This window comes from Schistocerca americana, chromosome 1, assembly GCF_021461395.2.
Source record: "Schistocerca americana isolate TAMUIC-IGC-003095 chromosome 1, iqSchAmer2.1, whole genome shotgun sequence".
NCBI lineage: Eukaryota > Metazoa > Arthropoda > Insecta > Orthoptera > Acrididae > Schistocerca > Schistocerca americana.
The window spans coordinates 63,198,715-63,209,250 of record NC_060119.1 but is presented as its reverse complement, the minus strand read 5'-3'; the positions used below and the strand labels follow the sequence as shown (position 1 = coordinate 63,209,250).

At 43.4% G+C, this 10,536-nt stretch overlaps 1 non-coding gene across 1 annotated transcript; it reads right to left on the bottom strand.

The window, feature by feature from the left end:
* Positions 1–4,966: 4,966 nt before the first annotated feature.
* On the bottom strand, positions 4,967–5,041 carry Trnat-cgu. The gene has a single exon. It is a non-coding gene; the product is annotated as a tRNA-Thr (tRNA).
* Between the last annotated feature and the right edge of the window lie 5,495 nt (positions 5,042–10,536).

The following is a 10,536-nucleotide window of genomic DNA, read 5'->3' as shown; positions in this document are numbered from 1 at the left end:
CGTGGTTAGTGCACGCTTAGGGAAGAGCTGGCGAGCCACAAGGAAGGCGCTCTGCACCGTGATTTGCGACCGCAGGGCTCTCCAGCGCAGCATTCCCCTGTACCTGGTTCCCAAATCACACGGATGGTTCACGAAAATGGACGCGAGTGAAATTTCTACATAGGCTCTATTAAACCACAAATTTCCATATGCTTGCCATATTGTTCTGTCGGTAGCATACGTAAATGACAACAGCAGTAACCACGAAAATTATATAAAGCAAAAAAGGAAAACACATCCATTCAATAAGGACACCAGCATTAAAAACTTCCATAACAAATAGTGTGATACAAATATACAACAGACTACAAAAGAAGGTAAAAAATATTTCGTCATTCTCACTTTCTTCTCACTGCTTCTGTTCAGTAGCAGAATATTTAAAACATGTGAAAACCAATACTTGGAACCAAAGAGTGCAAAATATCCTACTGCAAGTAGTGAAAGCTCTCCTGTACGTAGAGCCAAGACAATCATTTCTCTTCTGCAATATTAATGTCAAATTTTCTCTGCTTCATGTACACTGAAGCACCAAAGAAGCTGGTAAAGGCATACGTATTCAGATGCGTATGTAAAGAGCGAGAAAACGGCACTGCGATTAGCAATGCCTATACAAGACAGCAAGTATACTTGGAAGGAGAGACAGCATTGGTCGTATTTTTTTTCTTTTTTTTTAATAAAAAGAAGTACGACCAATGCTATCTCTCCTTCCAAGTATACCCATTATATGGTCGTGGTGCACAGGACACTCCATGGAGTCGCCAATCAATAAGACAGCAAGTGTCTGGCGCAGTTGTCAGACCGGTTACTGCTGCTACAATTCCAGGTTATCAACATTTAGGTGAGTTGGAACGTGCTGTTATAGTCAGCGCAAGAGCGATGGGACACAGCATCTCTGAGATAGCGATGAAGTTGTGATTTTCCGGTACGATCATTTCACGAGTATACCGTGAATGTCAGGAGCCAGGTAAAACGTCAGATCTCCACCATCGCTGCAGCTGGAAAAAGATCCTGCAAGAACGGGACCAACGACGACTGAAGAGAATCGTTCAACATGACAGAAGTGCAACCCTTCCTCAGATTGCTGCAGATTTCAATGCCGGGCATCAACAAGTGTCAGCGTGCGAACCATTCAGCGAAACATCATAAGTGTGGGCTTTCGGAGCCGAAGGCTCACTCGTGTACTCTTGATGATTGCACGACACAAAACTTTACTCCTCGCCTGGGCCCATCAACACCGACATTAGACTGTTGATTACTGGAAACATGTTGCCTGCTCGGACGAGTCTCGTTTGAAATTGTGTCGAGAGGATGGACGTATATGGGTATGAAGATAAACTCATCAACTCATGGATCCCGCATGTCAGCAGGGGGCTGTTCACGCTGGTGGAGGCTCTGTAATGTGGGGCATGTGAAGTGAACATTGAGTGATATGGGACCCCTCACACGTCTAGAAACGACTCTGACAGGTGAAACGTACGTAAGCATCCTGTCTGATCATCTGCATCCAGTCAAGTGCATTGTGCATTCCGGCGGACTTAGGCAATTCCAGGAGGACAATGCGACACCCCACACGTTCAGAATTGCTAAAGACTATCCTCAGGAACACTCTTATGAGTTTATACACTTCCGCTGCCTACCAAACTCCCCAGACATGAACATTATTGAGCATATCTTGCGGATTTATCGACAGTCCTGCAATATTCTGGGTGTCAGTTCTCTCCCGCACTACTTCGGGCATTATTCGAGTCGATGCCACGTCGTGTTGCGGCACTTCTGCGTCCTCACGGGGCCCCTACACGATATTCTACATCTACATCTACATCCATACTCCGCAAGCCACCTGACGGTGTGTGGCGGACGGTACCTTGAGTACCTCTATCGGTTTCCCCTTCTATTCCAGTCTCGTATCGTTCGTGGAAAGAAAGATTGTCGGTATGCCTCTGTGTGGGCTCTAATATCTCTGATTTTATTTTCATGCTCTCTTCGCGAGATATACGTAGGAGGGAGCAATATACTGCTTGACGCCTCGGTGAAGGTATGTTCTCGAAACTTCTACAAAAGCCCGTACCGAGTTACTGAGCGTCTCTCTTGCAGAGTCTTCCACTGGAGTTTATCTGTCATCTCCGTAAAGCTTTCGCGATTACTAAATGATCCTGTAACGAAGCGCGCTGCTCTCGGATGGATCTTCTCTATCTCTTCTATCAACCCTATCTGGTACGAATCCCACCAGGTGTACAAGTTTCTTCGTGTATGTATGTATTTATGTGTGTGTGTGTGTGTGTGTGTGTGTGTGTGTGTGTGTGTGTGTGTGTGTGTGGGTGGGTGGGTGGGTGTGTACGCACATGCAGGTTTGTGATCACAACACACTATATTTACAAACGAATTATTTGTCCCACAATCTGGAAAGTTTTCTTGGACGAACACTCCTGAGAGAGAACGCTCCTGTATTTACACAACATTTAATATTAAAGAACACACTTCTGTTAAATCAATGAAAATCTAAAGTATTTTAGAAAGCGTGAAGCTGAGCAAGAAAAAAAATTTGAATGTAACAAGACATGAACCAATTCTCTTTAACTCTCTACCTCCACCCGTTTACCGACTACAACACAATTTTTAACCAATTATTTAGTGCACTGAAATACAGTAATGTGCAACGTTTTACAAATGTGGATGATTAGCTTAACCACTATCAGTATGTCCTTTAATTTAAATAATTTGGACAGGGAATTAATAGTTATAATAAAAAGCTTAATTCCCTCTAAAGAGGGCCCAACGGTACCGATTGGCTGCCGTATCATCCTCAGCCGAATTCTTTAGCCGCCAATGACGACAAGTTTTGAAGAGATCCTGAATGTGTTGGTGATTTGAATGAGTATGTATAATAGGAGGTAAATTATGATACAAAATCCATCAGGTACGAGCTTCAACTGAAGACAAAGAAATCCCGTATTATAAGTTTTGTTTGTAACGTGGAAGACCATCTTGTATCTCCTTGTCTGTGTTCCTTTCCACAAACTAAAAATGTGACTTGCCTTATTCAGTCTTTCACACTACAGAATGCTTTTTCACTTTACGATCTCTACCATCTCCGCATTCACGAACGCTTTCCCGTCCCGTATGAGGATATCTTTAGCGACGTTCGGCGTGGGAGACAAGTTACTCGACGCAATGTTTCGCAGATTAACTGGGAAATATTTTTCAATGGATGTGTGTTAATTCTGAGGCTAATAAACGTATAGAATTTGGCCTGCGAGATAGACCTAAAATTGTCACAACACCAAAACAAATAATTAACGCTCCGTAACTATATAAATGCATCCAGAAAATGTCCGAGGCCAAGCACTGGACTTAAAGATTTCAGTAGGTAAAAAGACACTAAAATAAAAAATTCTTAAAATCTCTATCTAGCTGGTTAACTAGCTACATTTTACATAGATGAGTTGAACAATTCTCTTATCGAAACGGTGGTGAGTTAGTTTACAAGATATGTACACATTAGTAGAGCTAAAATTGATAAGCACTTTATGCTTTAGTCCTGTTAACGCAACTTCACTTAAAAACACATTTCTTTAGACTATTAGTTTTTGAATAGATGGAATTGCCCAGAAGAAACGATTTCAGTTCAGATTTAAAACTTGCTCTGCTATCTGCTAGACAGACGTATCATACGTTATTGGGCAAACGATCAAAACTTTTTGCTGCTGTATATTGAACTGTTGTTCTGAGCCACTGGCAGTTGTAACAGTTGGTCATTAAGGTCGTTTTTTTCTCTAGTGTTGCACATGTGGATAGCACTACTCTTCCCAAATAGCGATGGACAATTTATGACGAATTTGATTAGTGAATAGTGTACTTCAGTTTGGGGGTAGGTTTCCAGTTGGTGTGCCATTTGGCTTTCACGCTATGATGCATCACCTGTTAGCAGCACAGCGAAATTGTTCTGCAAGAAACCCAAAAAAATGTACTGACTTCTGACAATGTGGCATTCTTGTTGCGCAACGATCTTGGCGTGGGAAGATCGTAGTTGCTGTTTTCCAAGTATATCTGTTATGTTCAGACGAAACTACAGGATGAGTCAAAAAGGACTTTACAACTTTGAATGATACAGAAATTTATTTAGATAACTTACTGAGTCGGCAGATGTGTCATTTTGTAGCAGACTACCTCAAGCTTCACAGAAAAATGTCAAGCGCCAGTTTGGTTCCATGTGGCTACCATTTGTGATGCGGCAAACATATCACTGCTAATAAATTTCTTCCCCCACACTCGTTGAAGCAAATCGGGCATAACTTGTGCAACGGCAGCATAGTTTCAATTTTTCAGGTCGACTAAATTGTCTGGTAGGGGAGGAACATACACACGGTCTTTAATGAAATCGCAGAGAAATAAATCCAGTGGCGGCAAGTCTGGGTAGCGAGGTGGGCACGCTCCGCACCAGTGAAAGAAGCCATTTTAACTATGCACTATGCTGGCGCTCCTGGTGGCGGAATGAGGTACTTATCCGCTACGTGAAACGAACTTGAGTTTGTTTGCTACAAAATGACACATATACCGACTCTGTACGTTACCTCAATAAATTTCTGTATCATTGAAAAGTTGCAAAGTCCTTTTTGATACACAATGGACTCGCATTCGGGAGGACGACGGTTCAATCCCGCGTCCAGCCATCCTGATTTAGGTTTTCCGTGATTTCCCTAAATCACTCCAGGCAATTTCCGGGATGGTTGCTTTGAAAGGGCACGGCCGAATTCGTTCCCCGTTCTTCCCTAATCCGATGAGACAGATGACCTCGCTGTCTGTTCTCGTCCCATAAGCAACCCAACCCTTTTTGATGCACTCTATACAATCGTCTTGCCGCAACTGTTGGTTCATCGGAACTACAACAGGTGAAATATTATGAAACTTCCTGGCAGATTAAAACTGTGTGCCGGACCGAGGCTCGAACTCGGGACCTTTGCCTTACGCGGGCAAGTGCTCTACCAACTGAGCTACCCAAGCACAACTCACACCCCCTCCTCACAGCTGTACTTCTGCCAGTACCGCGCTAAACTTCGCGCTTCTGTAAATGATCGCCAATCTTAGGGATTTTGCTCAGTTTAAGTTTGGCATGTTGGTTTCGTTGTTTCCGCAACAGTGTTCTAACCCGTTTTGTGTACCAATGAGGATCAGCTCCGTCGTTTGGTAATTAATTTGGTATAAATCTCTCAATTACTGCCGATACTATTTCTTTGAATTTAAGCCACATCTTGTCTTATATTATTTTGGAATGACTGGAGATTGTCTCTTAGGAAGGCGTCAAGTGAATTTTTATCTGCTTTTTTGAATAGGTATATTTTTCGCTTATTTTTCGAGGGTTTGGGGATTAGAATATTCAGTCTCCCTACGACAACTCAGTGTTCACTAATCCCTGTATTCGTTTCGATGCTGGTTATTAACTCAGGACTATTTTTTTCCTAAGAGGTCAATTGTGTTTTCACAACCGTTTACTATTCGTGTAGGCTTATGAACAAAGTGCTCGAAATAATTTTCAGAGACTGCGTTTAACACAATTTCGGATGATATTTTATGCGTATCTCCGAAATTAAACACGTATTTTCGCCAACAGATAAAGGGTAAATTAAAGTCACCACCAATTATTATCCTATGAGTCGGGTACGTGTTTGAAATCAAACTCAAGTTTTCTTTGAACCTTTCAGCAACTGTATCATATGAATTGGCAGGTCGGTAAAAGGATCCACTTATTATTTTATTCCGGTTGCCGACAATGACCTCTGCCCGTACTAACTCACAGGAAGTATCTACTTCAATTCCGCGACAAGATAAACTACTTCTGACAGCAACAAACACACCACCGCCAATCGTGTTTAGCCTATCCTTTCGGAATACCGTTAGGTTCTTCGCAAAAATTTCGGCTGACTTATATCCGGCTTTAGCCAGCTTTCAGTGCCTATAACAATTTGAGCATCAGTGCTTTCTATTAGGGCTTGGAGCTCTGCTACTTTCACAACACAGCTACGACAATTTACAGCTGTGATACCGATTGTTCCTTTATCTAAGTTCCTCCACTGTTTGGCCTGCACCCTTTGTGACTGAAGCCCTTTTTTTGTTTTCCCGAGGCTCTCTAACCTAAAAAAACAACCCAGTCCACGCCACACTGCCCCTGCTACCCGTGTAGCCGCCTCCTGCGTGTAGTGGACTCCTGACCTATTCAGCGGAACCCGAAACCCAACCACCCTTTGGCCCAAGTCGAGGAATCTGGAGCCTACACGGTCGCAGAACCGTCTGTGCTTCTGATTGAGACTGTCCATTCAGCTCTGTACCAGATGTCCACAGTTGGTCCTGTCGACTATGCTGCAAATGGTCAGCTCTGCTTTCATCTTGCAAGCAAGACTGGCAGCCTTTACCACTTCTGTTAGTAGCTCGAAACCAGAGAGAATCTCTTCTGATCCAAAGTGACACACATCATTTTTACCGACGTGAGCAACCATGTGCGGTTGGCTGCATCATGTGCTCTTCATGGCATCTGGGAGGACCCTTTCCACATCTGGAATGACTCCACCTAGTATGCACACGGAGTGCACATTGGTTTTCTTTTCCTTCTTGGCAGCCATGTCCCTAAGGAGCCCTATAATGCGCCTAACGTTGGAGCTCCAAACTATCAATAATCCCACTTTATGTGATTGTCCGGATCTTGCAGGCTGAGTGGTTTCCTCTGAAACAGGACAGGCGACAGCATCTGGCTCAGCGACAGTGTCAGCCACAGACAACACCTGGAACCTGTTTGTCAGACAAACTGGGGAGGCCTTACGTTCGGCCGCCTGGGAAGTCTTTCGCCGCCTGCTTCGCTCCGGGCCGACCTCCGTAATGGTCAGTTATTCTGCTTGTCAAACTTCAAAACTCTTTATAATCTATTTTCCTAATTTAGTCCTCTCAGCATCACCTGATTTAATTCAACTGCATTCAATTGCTCTGATTGATGTTCATTTATTAATCTGTTTTAAAGTATTATCTATTTCGTTTAAATAATGTCCAAAGTCCTTTACTGTCCATACTGTCCATGACAAAACTACAGTGTCATTAATAACGATAATGGTACTTACCTGTTCTCCATAACGTTTATTCCGTTTCCAAAACTTTCCTTAGTTTCCTTTAGTTCTGTCTCTATGTACACATCGTGTAACAGAGGTAGAAGGATAGGCTACAACACTGCCTCGCTCTCGTAGCAACTATTGTCTCCTTCTGATGCCCCTCAAAACCGCGAGGTATGTAGGGATTGAAAAATTCCTACCACTGATCTGGGTTTGATTCCCAAAACGGTTATAATTTTATCATTTGTGACCATTTCCAGAGATCTGCTTATTTTTATTTAAATGAATTATACCAGTTTATAAAAAAACTGACACCTCTGATTTCTTCATTGCATGGGCGACTTAGTTAAATAATTAATGCAGGATATGCTTATAAGCTTTTCCAGTGACATCAAAATGTGCACGTCCCCGTCATTGTAACCGAGCCCTTAGAATGTCTGTCTACCCAGGTTAGATTCTCGGGACTGCCAAGGGTTTTTCCGCAATGAGCCACCCTACTGAAGAAGGACAGGAAGGTAACCCAAGAAGAAAAAGTGGTTCCGATTGCTAAAGCGCACATTGCCGACCATGAAGGCGACGTAATGGTCACCACATGAATCTCAACCGTTACCCTCAGTCAAGTGGCACGGCATTAACACATTGGACCTTCTGTAAGGACCGTATCAACCTACTGGTATTAAACCGCTACAGGTGCATGTCGTAAAAATTGAGCAGATCATGCCCCACTCCTTCTCTGATGCCTCATAAAGTGAGTTTCAGACCCAGACTACGCGCACATCCTCATACTGAACAAAAGTAATCATTCATGTCTGGGACGTTAGAAACGATGTACTTAATGTTGTCTCTTGGATACAACAGCCTATTATCAGCATAACATACACCTAGCTCCCGGTTGCCCCAGTGAAGAGTACGCGGTTTGCGGATCATTTGTGTGTTATCCGGCGATTTTAGAAAAATAGACACGACACGTGAAGTCTTTTGTTACGATTAAACAAAGTTTTTCGTTTAGAATACATGTGCCTCATGTTTTATCACGCACAATGAGGCACTGTAGTATGTTGACCGCTTACTAAAGTAGGAAGTAAGTGCGCTGAACAAGACTCTTTTGACAGTATCAATGATTCAGCTCTACGGAAAATAAGAATCGTCTTCAGTTAAAAAATGAACAAAAAATAGAAACACTGGATAATTATTTCACGAAACTGAAGTGGAACCAAATGTCACGAAAACAATTTTGGAAATAAAATGGAATTTTCCGGTGAGTAAGACGTGGGTAGTGCAGTGTGCTTTCAAACACGGCATTAGCATGTTTTGTACATGAAGCAAAGACAATTTCCGGTAACAATGTGTATAGTTTGGATTATGGGTGCAGTGTTACTTCCCCATGAACCAGTATAATCCTGTATCGTAGATGTCATTTGTTCACTGGGAGGAATTAACGAAGGACTGAGACATTCACTGACAGTACATTTTTCCACCAAAACGTTTTCGTTCCACAGACGGTTCACTGATATAAAGTTACGTGTTAACTGCCGATCTACATAAGTGTACATTTTGAGAAATTCTGCTGTGTCATTTTCAGGGGTAAGGCAGCGATATCTGCGGTATCAAATACCCATGATTGTCAAAATGACTACATTTCCGCGTTCATACCTTGATCTTCCTCAACTTATTCTGTTAGCCCCAATGTAACGACCTCAAAACCCCTTCATCCAAGGATGAAACGTCTCTGGTATTATTTTCATTTTCCTTTCTTCTCCTCTTGCTCAGTCACTTTTTCTACATAACACTACCTCATGAAGTTAAGTCTCGAAAACGTGACCTTTTCAGGCGGAACGAGGTCTCCTGCTCTTTTCACTGGCTTCTGAATATTTTATCTCCGGGCGGCGCTCCAACCGCTTGTTCTTGCCTACCCTCGAGCTGTGATGGAATTCATCGACTTGGGAATGTGGTGGGCGTGGAGCGTCCGACAGTTCGCGAGGACGAATGTGTGACTATAAATTTGCCAGCCATGAATGTTTGCCATCACCCATCCTACTGCTTTTCTTTCCTGTTTTCTGTTCCGACTGCTGTTTACTGTTTACAAGATTTGGTTCCTAGTACTACGAAAGTTGTGTTGTGTGAATAATTTATTACCCGTCCTCTGTGATACTAGTAGGTTTTGTTTATGCAAGACGTTATTTTCTTCCGCTCGGAACTGACGTATCTAGGCTGATACTCGCACGGGCTCTCATGACATCTAATCCTCCATCAACAAACAGCTCTGCCTACGTAAGCCTCAGCCATCCCTAACGCTGCAGTTGTTCTTGCTGTTGTGTTGTTCAGTCCGAAAATTGGTTTGACGCACCTCTTCACGCTACTTTTCTCCTTGCAAACTTCCTCATCTCCGAATAATTGGCTCTGAGCACTATGGAACTTTACATCTTAGGTCACCAGTCCCCTAGAACTTAAAACTACTTAAACCTAACTAACCTAAGGACATCACACACATCCATGCCCAACGCAGGATTCGAACCTGCGACCGTAGCAGTCCCGCGGTTCCGGACTGCAGCGCCTAGAACCGCATGACCACCGCGGCCGGCTCCGAATAATTACTGCAGCCTACATCCACCTAACCCCTTCGTCTCCCTGTACAGTTGTTACCCATCCTCTTTTCCAACACTTCTCTCCGTTACTAAAAACCGACCGCTCCTTTTACTCAAGTTGTGGCATAGATTTCTTTCTCCCCTACTTTCCTCGTTTGTTGCTCGGGCTTCCGATCTAAATATCAGCATTCATCTACTGCGGTACGTTTGAGAAGCTTCTATTCTCTTCTTGTCTGAACTGCTTATCGTACACCTGTGCCTTCCGTACAAGGCTGCACTACGCACAACTACCTCCTGAAAACAATTTTTATACACTACTGACCATTAAAATTGCTACACCAAGAAGATGACCTGCTACAGACGCGAAATTTAACCGACAGGAAGAAGATGCTGTGATATGCAAATGACTAATGTTTCAGAGCATTCACTCAAGGTTGGCGCCGGTGGCGACTCCTACAACGTGCCGACATGAGGAAAGTGTCCAACAGATTTCTCATAACACAAACAGCAGTTGACCGGCGTTGCCTTGTGAAATGTTGTTGTGATGCCTCGTGTAAGGAGTAGAAATGCGTACCATCACATTTCCGGCTTTGATACAGGTCGGATTGTAGCCCATCGCGATTGCGGTTTATCGTATCGCGACATTGCTGCTCACGTTGGTCGAGATCCAATGACTGTTAGCAGAATATGGAATCGGTGGTTTCAGGAGGGTAATACGGAACGCCGTGCTGGATCCCAACGGCCTCATATCACTAGCAGTCGACATGACAGGCATTTTATCCGCATGGCTGTAACGGATCGTGCAGCCACGTCTCGATTCC